This window comes from Choloepus didactylus, chromosome 6 (assembly GCF_015220235.1).
Source record: "Choloepus didactylus isolate mChoDid1 chromosome 6, mChoDid1.pri, whole genome shotgun sequence".
NCBI classification, from domain to species: domain Eukaryota; kingdom Metazoa; phylum Chordata; class Mammalia; order Pilosa; family Megalonychidae; genus Choloepus; species Choloepus didactylus.
The window spans coordinates 76,476,290-76,493,565 of NC_051312.1; the positions used below are offsets into that span (position 1 = coordinate 76,476,290).

The 17,276-nt window shown below is 36.3% G+C and overlaps 1 protein-coding gene across 1 annotated transcript in view; it reads right to left on the reverse strand.

Annotated features, from left to right (window-relative positions):
* Positions 1-17,276, reverse strand: part of LOC119536984 (olfactory receptor 10A5-like) — a 30,630-nt gene that overhangs the window by 12,980 nt on the left and 374 nt on the right. The gene's annotated exons all lie outside the window — the stretch shown is intronic.

Sequence of the window (17,276 nt, forward strand, 5' to 3'; positions counted from 1 at the left end):
AAAAAGAATGGCTATGTTAATATTAGATAAAGTAATCTTTGTGGCAAAGAAAATCACCAGAGACAGAGTGGGATATTAGATAATGATAAAAAGGGCAATCTACCAAGGAGACATAGTAATCCTAAGTTTGTATGCACTAAAGAAAAGAGCTGCAAATATATGAAGCAAAAACTGATTAAACTGAGAACAGAAGTGGACATATCCAGAATTAAAGTTGGAGACTTCAACACCTTTCTCTCAATAATTGATGGAACAACAGATAGAAAATCACAAGGATATATAAGAATGCAACAATACCATCAGTCATCAGATATCTATATAGTACTCCACCAATCAAAAGCATAATAAACATCTTTTTCAAAAAATACCAAAATACCACATCTCGAGTCCAAAGAAAATCTCAACAAATTTAAAATTGTTAAAATCTTGCAGAATGTTCTCCAATCAAAATGGAATCAATCGAGAAATCAATAGCAGAAATCTAACAGGAAAATCTCCAAAAACTTAGAAACTAAACATATTTCTAATAATCCATAAATCAAAGAGGAAATCTTAAAGGCAATAAAAAATACATTGAACTGAATGAAAATAAAAATATACCACATCAAAATTTGTGGGATATAACTAAAGCAATGCTTACAGAGAAATTTATAGCACTATTTTCATACATTAGAAGAGAAGAAATATCTCAAATCAATAATCTAAACTTCTATCTAAATAACCTAAATAAAAGGGGCAAAATAAACCAAGAGCATGCAGAAAGAAAGAAAGAATAAAGAATAGAGAACTGAAAAACAATAGAGAAAATCAATGAAACAAAAAACTGGTCTTTTGAGAAGACCAATAAAATTGATAAACCTAGCAAGAATGACGAAAACAAAAACAAACAAACAAAAAAACAGAGAAGATATAGATTACCCATATCAAGAATGAAATAGGTTATATTACCACACACATTACAAACATTAAAGTGTAATAGAAGAATGCTTATGAACAACTGTACACACAGAAATTTGACAACTTAGGTGAAGTAATCCGATAACATAAGAAACATACTATCACCACCCAACCATTATGAAATACTATTTGAATAGCCCTAAAACTATTAAGGAAAGTGAATCCACAGAAAGAGAAATCTCTTGGTCCAGATACCTGCACTTAGACTTCTACCAACATGTAAAGAATTAATAGCAATTCTACACAAACTCTTCCAGGATGTAGAGGAGAAGGGCACACTTCCCAGTTGATTTTATGAAGCTATTACCTTGGATACCCAAACAAATCCAATATAAGAAAGAAAACTACAAACCAATTTCCTTACGAATATAAATACAATATTCCTTAAAATATATTAACAGGTAGAATTCAGCAATATATAAAAGAATTATACACTGCAACTAAGAAGGATTTATTCTAGGGATGGAAGATTGTTTTAATAGAAATAATCAGTGTATTCCACTGTACTAATAGACCAAAGAAGAAAAATCACATAATTTTATCAGTTGACATAATTTTTTAAAAGAATTTTTTATTAGAGAAGTTGCAGGTTTACAGAATAATTCTGCATGAAATACAGGATTCCCCAACATGACTTCACCAACAACAGTTTGCATTGGTGTGGAACATTCTGTACTACTGATGATAGCATGTTTTCATAATTGTTTTATTAAAGCCCATGGTTTAAATTAGAGTTCCACTGTTTGTGTATTGTGGTTCCACAGACTTTTTAAAAAATTTTATTCTATTACCATAAATACAATCTGACATGTTACCTTCTCATCACATTCATATATATATATATATATATATATATATATATATATGTATGTATGTATGTATCATCATTGTTAATTGCATTCACAATGTTGTGCTACTATCACTAGCATCCATAACCAAAATATTTCCATCATTCCAAATAGAACCCTGTACATTTTAATCCTCAACTTCCAATTCCCTATCCCCATCGCATTCCTGGTAACTTCTATTCTAGATTTTAACTCTATGAGTTTGCTTATTCTACTTGTTTCAAGTCAGGGAGATCATACAGTATTTATCCTTTTGTGTCTGTAAATCTAACAAAACAAGTACAGAACTTGGAGGGTGAAAACTATATAAGGGTGATGGAAGAAATCAAGGAAGGTCTAAATAAATGAAGAGATTCAATACAGTAAAGGTGTCAGTTCTCCACAAATGATATACAGGTTTAATGCAATTTCTATTACAATCCCTGAAACTTTTTTGTAGAAAAGACAAGTTCATTTTAAGATTTATATGGAAAGGTGAAGGAATTAGGATAGCTAAAATGATTTTTAAAAAGAAGAATAAAGTGGGAGTAGTCAGTCTACACAGTTTCAGTACTTATTACATAGTTACAAGAAGCAAGACTGTGTGTTATTGACAGAGGGATAGACATATAGATCAATGAAACAGAATAGAGAACCCAGAAACAAACCCATAAATACATGTGTAACTGATTTTTGGAAAACATGTAAAAACAATTCAATGGATGAAAGATAGCCTTTTCAACAACAAACAAAAAAACAGAGAAGATACAGATTACCCATATCAAGGATGAAATAGGTTATATCACCACATACATTACAACCATTAAAGTGTAATAGAAGAATGCTTATGAGCAACTGTACAAACAGAAATTTGACAACTTAGGTGAAGTAATCCGATAACATGAGAAACAAACTATCACTACCCAACCATTATGAAATAATAATGCTAAACAACTGGATGTCCATAGGCAAAAAAATGAAGCTTGACCTAATTCTCAAACTTTGTATAAAAATAAATTCAAACTGGATTGTGGAGTTAAATTTCAAATGTAAAAGTATAACACTTTTAGGAAAAAGACACAGAAAATCTTTGGGATCTAGGCTAGGCAAAAGAGTTCCTTGATGACTCCAAATGCTTTATCAATAGAAGGAAAAATTGATAAATTGGACTTTTTCAAAATTAAAAAGCTTTTGCTCTGCAAAGACTCTTGGAAGAGGGTGAAAAGAAGCTAAAACACGGGAGAAAATATTTGTAAGCCACATATCCAACAAAGGAGAATGATCTACAAAATACAATGAACTCTCAAAACTCACCAGTGAGGAAAAAAATAAAACCCGTAATCTAATCAGCAAATGGGCAAAATATATGAAGAGACATTTTCCAGAAGAAGATATACATTTGGAAAATAACTGCATGAAAAAAGTTCACCATCTTCAGCTATTAGGGAAATGCATATTAAAACCACAGTGATATCACTATATACATATCACAATGGGTAGAATAAAAAAGTGCCATCAAATACTGTTAAGGATTCAGCATGTATTCTAAAGAACAATCTATAAAAGGAAAGATTCACTGATTTGGCTGTATAAAAATTAAATATATTTGACCACTAAAAATCCCAAATAGAGAAAAAAAAGATAAATAAGAAACAGGGAACAAATGTAAAAGATAGATGACAAGAGATTCTTACAGATTCCCCAAAAGAAAATTAGGCAAATACATAATCATTCAATACACAAGATCAGAAATCAAAATGGCTAAAAATATATGAGAAAAGTTCAAAGTTATCAGAAAGCAAATACAAATTTTTAAAAAGGAGATTATTTTGTCTTCTAATTTTCTAAATATGATAATACTTATTTTGTGTAAAAGTGAAAGGACATAAACATTCAAATACTGTGAATCCAAATACTAAGCAGAATTCACATAGGTATCAAAGCCTCTTTGAACTAGCAATTCCATATCTACAATTTTATATTAAGATTTTGTGCAAATTTTATCTACCATAATGCTTCTCTATGCTTTATTTACAATAGAGTAGTTGAAATGAATAAGCAAAAATTCCAACAACCTAATAACAAAAATAGCAGGATTTTAAAATAAATTGTGTTTTATCTATACTACGGAATGCTATGCAGTCATTGAGAAGTATGTTATGGAACAATATTAAATTGCATAAGGAAATATTCAATATACTTTGCTAAGTCTATAAAGTAGTCTACAAAATAATATGTTCAATGTAAAAACACTCATTTTAAAATGAAAATTTATATATATATACATTATATATATTACAATATCTATATTTAACCTGCAATTCTATTCTTTTGCTACCCTCTGTAAATATTTAAAATTTCTTCTTCGTGTTTTATATTTTTTACATTAACCATAGTGAAAATACGTTACTTTGTATTTAGATGATAAGTACTTGGTTACTATTAAGAATAAAATTTTTAATACAAAACAATCCATAAACAAAAGGGACAGCTAAATGATAAACTGGGGGAAATATATGCAATAATGGCAACTAATAATAGTTTTTGTCCACTTGACATCTAAAGAACTGTTTAAATCATTTTTAAAAAGATGTGATCCCCCCAAATGAAAATGAGTACAGAAAAAGTTAATACACCAAAAAAAAAAACACACCATAGACATTAAGTATATGAAGATTATTCTACTTTTCCATTAATTAAAATAAAAATTAAGTCAATGCAGAATTTCAATTTCATCATCCAATTTGAACAAAATGAAAAATAAAATATTCATTGGGTGGTGTAGTGGGCCATATCTTATTTTATTTAAGTCTGTGTAAATTAGTGTAATTTTTTTGAAAAACAATTTTGCAAATTTTTATGAAGAAAAATGTTCACCATCTTCAGCCATTAGGGAAATGCATATTAAAACATTTTGATTCAGGAATCCCTTCTTGTAGAAGAGATGGAGGCAATGATTTTGATTCAAGAATCCCTTCTGGAAGAGATGGAGGCAATGATTTCACTCTAACATTGTTTACTCACTTTCTGCCATTAGAGTGATAAATTAGAAATGATCACTAATTGGTGGATGAATGGTTATATTATGAAGCATGCATGTAAGGAAATATGTAATCATTTAAGTCATTTTTGAAGGACATTTAATGCTATAGTGTAATACCATAAAGGATTAAGAAAAATGATCAAACACAACACTGCAAACATATGATAAAATTCTAAATTGGTAAATATATGCATGTATAAAAAGACAGAGTATATGTAAAATTTTAGAAATGATCATCTTTCAAACTTTCTGCAGTGAGCTACATTTTTATATAATAGCAATAAAAACATTAATAATGAAAATGATAATGGTAATGAGGCTGACAACATTTACTGAGTTTGTAATAGAATTATGCTTTGTGCTTTACAGTAAACCTCATTTTCTTCTTATAAAACTGCATGATTTAAATGCCATTGTCCTCACCATATCAGAGATGAATAAACTGAATTTAGAGCAGATGTGTAATTTTGTAGTTCAGGAAATTTCTAATTATTTACATGGAGAGTAATTGGCAGGGCCTGCACTCAAAATCATAATTAGAGAAATTTATAATTAAATCAATGGTTTTTCCATAAGGCATCTAACGTGAACTTAGCCTATCCCCTCCTTAACTCACATTTCTGGTCCCCCACATTCATGTACCTTTCTCTCCTTCAGTGCTGAATTACTAATGATTTATTGAGCAAATCTGTTCCTTCCTTGACTCTGCCTTTGCCCTTGACATAACCTCTGCTTAAACATGCCCCCTCCTCCATCTGCCTGAATTCTTTTCTCTTTGTCCTCAGGACCCTGTCTCCTGTGTGATACATCCAGATGGGTTGATACGTCATCTTCTCTATTCTACTCTAGGTTTTTAAAATGTTTCAGTTATTCAGATATTTTAATTAGCTGTTTACATAGGAATTTCCTGGGCTAATCTGTAAACTATCAGAACAGGAACTGTCTTAGTCATATTTATAGGCAGAAACCTATTCCTTGTTCAAAATAAAGTATTAATATGTGTTTTGGGATGACTGGATGAATGCCGTGAATTTCACAAAATTCATTTCATTGGAGATTCCATTCACTATTTGAGCTCTTACTTTTCTTAGCAACTGCCCTCCTTTTGGTTAGAATTGCATTTTTACCAGAAGCTCCATTTCATGACAGATGTTGGAGTGTGGTGCTGGTGGAGAATGAAGTGGAAGGAGGGGAGATGAAAGGGCCTGCTGTGTTTCCCAGGGAACTTCTGGAACTACAGGGGAAGAAGAGGTGGCACTGAGATAGTTGGCCCTCAGGCTCCTTTCCAGGCCCTCCAGAACTTCCACAGGAGCATCCCTTTGCTAATTGTGACTTACCATTGTAAGGAATAGGGCCCTGCTATCGTAGGCCTTCCATACCAATACCATTGCCCCAGAGAGGTCGTGTCCCTTGATGTCTTCTGCCCTATGAATGTTCACTGAAGCAAGTTTTCCCTGAGTTACTTAGTGGAAAATGAAGACCTGCAGGAAGATATATGACCTGGTGGGGGACCAGGGCCAGGAAGTTTTATGACTCAGAAAGCTTTTTAGAGGGAAAAAACCTGGGTAATCTCAGTATTCTTTGGCCTCAGTTCCACTTACCCTATGACACAGGCAGGGTCAACTGAGGCCCAGGGAAGAGAGGAACTGGAGGGATCTTCCCAGTACGGGCACAGGGATAGAATTAGGTGTCCTGCCAGATGGTGCCCAATCCTTGTCCAGTTAAGCCAGTGACCCTGGAGGGGCCCCTGGCTGATCTGACCCTTGGTGAGGAGTCTTACCTGAGACCAGCAGGGAGATGTGCCTTTCTCAGCTCTGCTTGTGACCCTGTGCTTTGGGCGTGCCCTGAGTAGTTGAAGAGCCCTGGCTCTGTTGTCAGAAGAGCCAGAAGAGGGACAAGGGAAGTCATTCTTCCTGTCCTGGGTGACCCATTAATGCCTGGAGCTGTGGCCTCCCACTTCTGCCTTCTCTGTTTCAGACGCGGTGAGCTCACTGTATAGGTTGGCCTTGCTCCAGGTCCTAACTGTAGTAGGAGATTTATTCCCGGGTGTGCCTCCATTGTCCTCAGGACCAGTCACAGGGCTGGCACTTATATTTTCCCCTAGGTATTCCTGGGCCCACGTTGGTGCCTCTTCCTTCCCTTCCTCATGGGAAACTGACATTTCTTGAACTTTTTGCCTTTGGGGCCCTGATGCTACCAAGAGAATGAAGTTCACTATAGGAAACCATATACTAGGGAAGTAATGCTGATTAGAGAAAAGCCTAAAAGGTGTGAAATCAGAGTGACCTAAATTTAATTCCAGCACTGGAACTCTGTGGCTTGTTATACAGACCAAATTTGTGAAACAATTTTGTTAATACTTAGGAACTGTCTTAGTTTCAGTTTCTATATTGTTTAGATAAAGAAAATAAGCTTATTTTACAGGGTTGGTATTATGATTCAATGAGATGACTTATACTAAGAAAATTCATCATACATTGAAGAATTTTCATTTATTCAACAAATATTTATTAAGTACCTATTAAATATTAGGTACTCTTCTAGCCAATAGGATAGAAACTTTTTAAAAAAGTTTTCTGTTCTCATACAGCTTACTTTTTTTTTGGCTTGAAAGAAAATGTTTTAGATCAGAAATTTCTCACCAAACAAAGGTCTGTAGTCAAATCAGTTAAATTTAAATGTTGTCGTTAAAGGCCGGCCTCTGAGGTCCAGCTTTCATGCCTGAACAAGTACATGTCTGTACTCAGACTTTGATTTGAAAGAGAACTGCAGGAACATGTGCAGTCAATGCCTTGCCCTACTAATGAGGTGTGGCTGGGAAAGGCTAGAGGACAATAAAATAATGTGAACATATACCTCTGTAGTATTCCTTCACATTTTTCCCTTAAAACAGAACAGAATACTTGTTAGCAACTCAATTCAGTGACCCAATGTTTTGGATCTGCCGCTTAATTATTGTTATAATCATTTATGAATTGAAATGCTTCGTGGCTAGTTGTGGAAAGAATTTCAGAATAATAAAATGTTTTCAGATCATTATAATAAATCAAATATCGCACAAGGAATAGCTCTATGGATGATTTTGTTTTGGAATCAATTTATCTGATGGTTTAATTAGTTGTGTTCACTGTATTACTGGAAAAAAGTGATGTTATTTTGTTCTCAGATTGTAAATTCAACATTTTTTTTAGACATACTTCCACTAACCTGAATTGATTAGTTCTTCAGCAATTAAAATTGGTTTCACATTGACATCAATTTAAATAGCAGATGAATGACAATGAGACTTTTTAATTTAGCAGTCCTCTACAAAGAATATCTTTGGGTTTTCATTAACACAGATTTTTGTTTGGAAAATGGAATTATTTATTTTCTATTTCTATGTTTCATATTCAAATGTTGAGAGGGATTTTTCAGTTCCCTGTTTTCATCTGAGAAAACTTCTTTATAATTGACTTGGGGTGGTCTCCTAAATTTTCCTCGGATCCATTAAAATATATGTATATAAGTATTATCTCATTTAGGAAAAAATAAACCTTTGTTTCATGTTGTCAAACAAATTCTGCTTTTTATTTTTGTTATTAGAAACAAGGCAATAATCACTTTTTTTGTATAAAATATCATGAATCTAAAAGAAAGAATGGCATTTTCCCTCAGAAGCGATGACAACCACAGGAAGGGATCTGGTTTCTCTGCCTGGGGCCACTTGACATGGGTGTTGGCACGGGAAGGATCCTTCTGAAGGGAAGTGGGATTTCAGGCTGCGCTGGATTAGCAGGCTGTTGTTGTTGCATGAAACATAGCTTTGTTTTATTTTATTCAGTTATTAGGACTTTTTAATGTATATGTAATCTAAGTGAGAACATATTACAATCAAGCCTGTGTGGAGTATGTATCTTTCTGATTCTGATAAAACATGTCATAGAAAAACAGTATGATATTTGGGGAAATCACTAGATTGACAGTGTCTTGGAACAGAGGAAAAACCTGAGGGCTTCAAACATGACATTTACTGCCTTTACTTTCTTACTGCCCAATTAAAATGCTTTACAGGCTGGCTTCCCACCTACGTCTTCTCTGATAACCAAAATCCTTCTAGATCTCGTAACCCCTTTCCTGAAAGCCTCTTGGCCTTTGTCGCTGACCCCACTTTCTTTGTAACTCTCTGCCTTTCTTCAGCAATTCCATTCCCCAGAACTACTCTGGAATCTAGATGTGTCCTGGGGCTCCATCCTAGCTTTCTGATCTTGCTCTGTCCTCACTGTCTATATGTAAGTGCACCAAGCTCATCAGCACAATGAAATCTTGCAATAAAATGTAGGTACTTTTCTCAGGGATCCATGAGCTTCAATTTCTCCACAAATATTAGCCAAATAGACACTTTGACCTTTCTTCTTCATTATCTCTAGAGTAATCCTTTGCATCTTTTGACAGTAAGGCTAGGACATAAACCTAAATATTCTGATGTTAAAAAGTCGGTACCTTTTCCACTACTCAATGCTATCAATTTATTCTCCAACCCCCACCTTCTTCCTAGAGGGCTCCTAAAGAAGCAGCCCCTTTGCAATGATGAATCCTTAGTCAGTTATAAAATAAACCCAAGGAGTTGGTCAAGGTCCTCACCATCCCTCTGCATTGGGTACTAGGATGAAGTGTCTCTTAGAACCAAGTCATCTCCTTTCAGAAACAAAGAAGTCAGCATGGTCCAGGAGCCAGAAGCCAGCCTGGGGGTTCCTGGGAGACCCCTGACATGGCTGATCACAAAGATTTGCCCCTGTGTTATCTTCTAAGAGTTTTAAAGTTCTGCTCTTATATGTAGGACACTGATCCATTTTGAGTTGTTTTTTGTATATTGTGCAAGGTAGGAGTCTAACTTCATTCTTCTGCTCATGGATATCCAGTTTCCCCACCATTTGTTGAAGAGACTATTCTTTCCGCACTGCATGTACTTAGCCCCCTTGTCCAAATTGACTGGCCAAAGATGTGTGGGTCTATTTTTGGACTTTCAATTCTGTTTCATTCATCTATAATTCTGTCTTTATGCCAGTATTACACTGTTTTGACTACTGTCGCTTGGTAGTACAATTTGAAATTGGGGAATATGAGTCCTCCAACCCCATTCTTTTTCATGATTGTTTTGGTTGTTCCACATGAATTTTTAGTGCAATTTTATTGAGATATATTTACATACCATACAATCATCCAAAGTGTTCAATCAGTTGATCACAGCATCATCATATAGTTGTGCATTCATCCCCATGATCATTTTTGAACATTTTCATTACTCCAAAAAAAAAAAAACCAAACAAAAAAAAACAGTAAAAAGGAACACCTAAGATCTCATATCCCTCCTTCCATCCTTTTATTCAATTACTTTTTGTCCCTAGTTTTCTACTCATCTGTCCATACACTGAGCAAAGGCAGTGTGAGCCACAAGGTTTTCACAATCACATGGTCACACTATGTAAGCTATAAAGTTATATGATCGTCTTCAAGAATAAAGGATATGGGGTTTCAACAGTTTCAGGTATTTCCTTCTAGATATTCTAATACACTAAAAACTAAAAAGGGATATCTATATAATGCATAAGAATAACCTCCAGAATGACCTCTTGACTCCATTTGAAATCTCTCAGCCACTGAAACTTTATTTTGTTTCATTTCTCTTTCCCCTTTTGGTTCAGAAGGCTTTCTCAATCTTATGATGCTGGGTCTAGGCTCATCCCCAGGAATCATGTCCCATGTTAACAGGGAGATTTACTTCCCTGGGAGTCATGTCCATGTAGAGGGGAGGGCAATGAGTTTACCTTCAGAGTTTTCTTAGAGATAGAGGCTACATCTGAGCAACAAAAGAGGTTCTCTGGGGGTGACTCTTAGGCACAATGATAAATAGGCTTAGCCTCTCCTTTGCAGTTACATGCGTCTAAGGGCAAGCCCCAAGATCAAGGGCTCAGCCTACTAAACTAGTAGTCCCCAAGGCTTGCAAGAATATAAGGAATTCCCCAGGTTGGGAAATTTAATATTACCTTATTTTCCCCCAAGTCCCTCAAGGGGCCTTTGCAAATACTTTTTATTCTCTGCCCAAATTACTCTGGGATGTATCAGGGCTTACATGCTAACCTGTGCAAACCAACCAGATCTCACCCCCTATTCAAGATTCCATGTAAATATAGTGTTTGAATAAACTGACCATACATGTTAAATTATATAGTATGCTACAGAAAATATGGATTTTGCACCAAATAGGCATCTCTTCCTTTGGTCTCCCACAGAAGCTGAAGTTTTAAAACACCATTAATATCATCCGTTACCTTTTAGTCTGATTTACTTTCATCCCAACCAAGTCCATTTTGTTCATATCTCTAATTGAAGTCTGATCTCTTTTTCAGCTTTTTAAACAATTGCTGTATGGGTTAATGTTGATATTCACAGCTGCTGAACTCTAGCTCTGAGTCTCAGGTGTCACACAGATACCTGAAGTTGCAGGGACCAACTAGGTTATACACAAATAGCTCAGCATCTCAGAATTTAGAAATAACCACTACAACTCAGGAATAGATGTGAGTGCTGCAAGACCTTACAATCTAGGAACCTTTACAATAAGCCTTCCCCTGATAACTTATGCTCTCAGATTCAGTTCTCAGAGTTTGCACATAATAGTCCATGTTAGTGAGGTGTTATAATGTTTTATCTTTTTGATTCTGGCTTATTTCACTCAACAACTGTCATCAAGTCCCATTCATGTAGCTGCATACCTCACAACTTCATTCCTTCTTGCTGTTGCTTAATATTCCATTGTATTTGTATACCACAGTTCACCATTCCTTTTATCAGTCAATGTGCCCTTAGGCCACCTCCATCATTGAAAATCGTGAATACTGCCACCAGAAACACTGGTGTGCAAATGTCCATTTGTGTCCCTCTTTTAAGTTCTTCCAAGTATATACCCAATAACAAGATTGCATGACCCTATGGCAACCCCATTCTTAGCTTCCTGTGGAATGATCACACTGCCTTTCAGATAGGCTGCACCATTCGACTTCCTCACCAACTCAGAATAGGTACCTACTTCTCTCCACAGTTTCTCCAGCACTTGTATCCCTCTGTTTATTTTTTAAACATTGTATTGACACATCATACAATCCATCCTATGTGAACAACGAATGATTCCCAGTATAATCACAGAGTTATGCATTTACCACCACAATCTATATGAGGATATTTCCATTTTTTCCACAAAGAAAGAAGAAGAGGAGAAAAAACTGGAGAATAAAAAAATAAAAGATAGAATAAAAATAAAATTAAAATAAAATACAATGTGAAGGTCAGACAAAAACAACAAGACCAAGAATCCCACACCATTCTCTTATATCCCTCTCTTGTAGACATTTAGCTTTGGCATATTTCCTTTGTTACAATTAATGGACACATATTACAATGCTACTGTTAACTATAGACTCTAGTTTGCGTTGACTGTATTTTCCCACTATACCATCCAATTTTAAACACCTTGCAAATATTGACATTCATTTGTTCTCCCTCATGTAAAATATTCTTATTTTTGCACATTGAATCACCATCATTGATCACTCTAGGTTTTGCTAAGTTATGCCCTCCCTGTCTTTATCTTCTATCTTTCCTTCTGGTGTTGTACATGCCCCTAGCCTTCATCTTTCAACTGCACTCTCACTCATCTCTGTTCAGAGTACTTACAATATTGTGCTACCATCACACAGTAATGTGCTATCCGTTTCTGGATCTACAGAGCCCATCCTGTTGAACATTCTGTACTCCTTCAGCATCAAATGCCCAGTCTCTAACTTCTTTCTATCTCCTGACAACCTGTGTTCTCAACTTTAACCCTCAAATTTCACTCATCAATGTTAGTTCATGTTAGTGAGACCATATACTATTTGTCCTTTTGTTTCTGGCTAATTTCATTCAACATAATGTCTACTGTCTACCGTTTTGTCTTTTGGAGTTTATATGTCATCTTTTAATTTTTTAATTTTCCTCTCTCTCTTTTTTACCCTTACTGAGAATCTTCATTTCTACACTCTTTTCTGAACCTCTCTCTCCTGCCTTTACATATCTGCCTGTAGTGTTCCCTTTAGTATTTCTTGTAGAGCAGGTATTTGTTCACAAACTCTCTCAATATTTTAAACTCTCCCTCATTTTTGAAGGACTGGTTTGCTGGATATAGAATTCTTGGTTGGTAGTTTTTCTCTTTCAGTATCTTAAATATATCATACCACTGCCTTCTCATCTCTATGGTGTCTGCTGAGAAATCCACACATAATCTTATTGAGCTTCCCTTGTAGGTGGTGGTGTGCTTTTTTTCTTGGTGCTTTCAGAATTCTTTGTCTTTGACATTTGGTAATCTGATTATTAAGTGTCTTGGAGTAGGTACGTCTGGATCTATTCTGTTTAGGCTACCCTGTGCTTCTTGGATCTGTAATTTTATATCTTTCAGAAGAGATGGGAAATTTTCAGTGATTATTTCCTCCATTATTCTTTCCAGACACCCATGACATGTATATTCATGTGCTTAGTGTTGTCCTTCAATTCCCTGAGACTCTGCTCCTATTTTTTTATTCTTGTCCCTATCTATTCTTTTGTGTGTAGGATTTCCAAAGTCCTGTCCTCTAATTCATGAATACTTTCTTCTGCCTCTTCAAACCTGCTGTTGTATGTCTCCATTGTGTTTTTCATCCCTTTTATTTTGCCTTTAATTCCCTTAAGTTCTGCCATTATTTTTCAAGCTTACAAATTCTTCTTTATAGTCATCCAGTGTCTTCTTTATATCCTTCATCTCTTTTTCCACATTTTCCTCCAGTTACTTGATTTGATTTAATTTTTAATCTTTAAAAAATTTTTAAATTTTTAATCTTTAATTTTTTCTTTCAATTCCTGTATCTCATTTGAAGTGTAACTTTGTTTCTTTGACTGGGCCATAAATTCATTTTCCCTTGTGTGACTGATAATTTTTTGTTGTGTAGGCATCTGGTTTCCTTGATTACCCCATCAGATTTTCCCAGACCAGACAGGCCCAGGTCTCAGGAGGGGGATATAGTCAGTATCAAGTTTCCCTGAGGATGAGACCCAGAAGAATATCAGACTTTTGTGTGAGGCCCCTAGACTCTGTGCTTTTCCTATCCTGCTCAACATGTGGTGCTTGTTGGCCTGCAGCTTGCCACTGGCAAAAAGAAGTGTGGTGCCTATAATTCTCTGCAGACCCTGTCCCTGCCAGGGGCCAGGGGTGATTCAGAAGACAAGCTTAAGCTCTTTCTGGTCCCCACCCCCAATTCCACCCCATTCCCTGGGGTCTGAATTGTCTTGTGGAGGGCTGCCACTTGGGCTGGGCCCTGCCCCCCCATCTTATGGAAGATAAGCCCTTTAGGGGATTATCTCCTTCACTTGCTCTCCTCTCCTGTCTCTCTATCTTAACTCCACCCTTGCCTGGGTCAGAGCTGACAATTGTAAATGCCTGAGGCTTTCTCTTATGATCTACTTAGAATGAAAGAAAAGAAAAAAAAAAGGAAAAAGAAAGAAATCCCCTTTTCAGAGTCAGTCCCCAACCCCCCAGTTTTGCTGGTTGACCATAGTTGGTATTCGGTTCTATGTGTCCCTTTTCTTGCAACACAGTCATTTTCCAATATTCTGAGCTCAGCTGTCTCCAAAAGCCTCTGTATTTATTTATTTATTGTTATTTTTTCCCATCAGCCCCCATCTCCTCCCTGCCAGCAGAGATCTCAGGTTTCCTTTCCTGCTTGCTCCCGGTTTATCCGTACTTATAGATTGTATTGAGTAGTCCAAATTTGTCAGTTAAAACTGATTTTGGAGCTTGGTTGAGCTACCTTCCCTTGTTCCCAGCAGATATCACTTCTTTTTCCCACAAGGAAGTGTTCCAACTTAGCCTGCAATACTGGTGAGGGAGGTCACCAGTTCCACTGTTTGGGGAGCTTTACTTACAGTTCTTTGCTGCGATCTCAGCTGTTCCACCCATTCCAGACTGGTGTACGATGTGTGTCTGGTCGAAATGTCTCCCAGATAGTTGTTCCAGACTATTTTCTAGTTAGTCCCAGATATTTACTAGTTGCTCTAGGGGACTATCTAAATTCCACACCTCCCTATGCCACCATCTTGCCCTGCCCCTGTTCCATATGAATTTGAGGATTGTTCTTCCCATTTCTGCAAAGAAAGCTGTTAGAATTTTTTAGAAATTGCATTGAATTTCTGTATTGCTTTGCGTAATACTGATGTAGTAACACTTACAAAAGCTGAGCTCTTGGCAGCCTCTCACTACTTCTAGTCCTCCTGTAGTTATTTTAGACATCCATTCTGGTTCCAGGATTACCACCTGTAGCAGTTAGGGTTCTCTAGGAAAACAGAACCAACAAGAGATATCAGTAAATATGAGATTTTATAAAAGTATCTCATGCAACTATGGGAATGCACGAGTCCAAAATCTGTAGGGCAGGCAGCGAGCTGGCAACTCCAATGAAGGTCTTTGATGAACTCTCCAGAAGACGCTAGCTGGCTGAAAAAGAAATGAAAGTTCTCTCTCTTCTCCCTTAAAAGTGTTCAACTGATTGGATTAAATTCAGCTGACTGAATTCTCTCATTGCAGAAAGCATGCCCTTCATTGATGTAATCACCCACAGATGCAATCAATTGACTGATGATTTAATAAACCAGTCTTCTGGTTTATTAACCAGCCACAGATGTCTTTGCAGTAACAGGCCAGTGCTTGCTTGACCAGACACCTGCACATCATCACCTCTCCAAATTGACACATGAACCTAACCATCACACCTCCCAATTCCAGTCTCTTTTTTCCAGCTCATTCATTTTTCTAGTGGAGAGAGTGATGTGTAAAATTCCTACTCTGCCATTCTGTACCTCCTCCATGTGGTTGTTTTAATCAATTTATTCTTCTTTCAGCTTTTTATTTCTGTTATTATCATCCTCAAATGAGCAGATAAACTCTGTGAAGTAGGATGATTTTTTATATTTCTGAATTATTTGTAGTGTCATCAGTATTGGAGATTAAATGAAAATTTTGTGAATGAAGGATGCCAGAGAAGGGGTTGGCCTCTCTAGTTGGGAGAGCTTGAGTGATAAATGTGAATGCCATGCTAACCTTCTGGTCAAGCCAAACTTCCATTAACAGCTGCTGATTGCAGCTTCGGAGTCACAGGAACATCCTGATATTGACAATGGCTGAAGGATCTTGCATTGTTGCCAAGAGCTCTCATCCTTCTCCTAATTGATCTGTGACTTGCCCTTTGTGATCATTTCAGCTTAAACTTCCTTTGATTTTTTTTTTTTAATGAGTTTAATGTCCAGAGGGATCACAGGCCCTTTTTGAAAGTGATGCAATTTCAGGGGGTGCACAGAGCCTCTGTAGCTCATTAGGACCCCTGGATCATGGCTGCTGCTTGAGCCATCAGCAGTTAAGGAGCGTGGCCTTGGAGATGTGACACATCTTGAGCTTCTAATTTTAGGTTTCTCTGATCATGTTCTTGTTCAGTCCTTATTTTCAGTTTTAATCAGTGCTTTTCAGTGCTGATTCCTTAATTTCCTGCTCAATATGTAGCTTGACCATTGAGTTCAGCACAAATTCAAAGTGGCTAAGAATGTCACCATCAGAAAACATGGTTTTTAGTAGTTAGGCCTGCCTGATCCCACACTACACAGAGAAACAAGTCTTTGGTGAGAAGGTGAGTTTTATTGAGAATGCATCTACATGAAACTGGAGGAAACATTTCCAAGACCAGTTTGAAGCGAGAGAGGGTCCATGGGCTTTATACCCCAAGGACACAAAGAAATGGCAAGGGTCCAGAAGAAAATTAAAAATAAGAAAAAACACAAAACTAAGTAATAGGAATTAAAATTGAGTAATGTCTCCTGCTTCATTCTTGTTTGGTCAGCATATCCTGTTATCTTATAGCTCCTCCTCTCTTTGCTGACCATTTAGGTTTTGATCTTGTCCTTCAAAGATACGAAGGTGCTAATTTTTTAGTCCATATGGTGTTTCTGGAGCCATTGCATCCTGCTTTTGTGATATTATTTTGTCCCTGCAAGTACAGTAAAGCTGAGAAGGTCTCACTGTAACTAGGAACAGAGAGTAAACTTTTGAGGTTAGATCAACAGCAAGCTATTCCAGCAAGGAAATGAATCAAAGCTGCTTGACTGAAGGTAGTATAATAAATATCTTCTAGCTACTAAATACTATACAAAGCATCTTCCAGCTAAAGGATTATATTGAGCATCTTTCTAACTACCCAGCTATCAAGAACATTCCAGAGAAGACAACGCTGACACACACCTGATGATTCTGGATAGCTGGGTTTTTCTGCAGATATTTGCTTGGTTTTGTACTTGTCTAAACCTAAATGACACATGGCATAAACCAGATTCAACAATTCAAATTAATAATAACATTC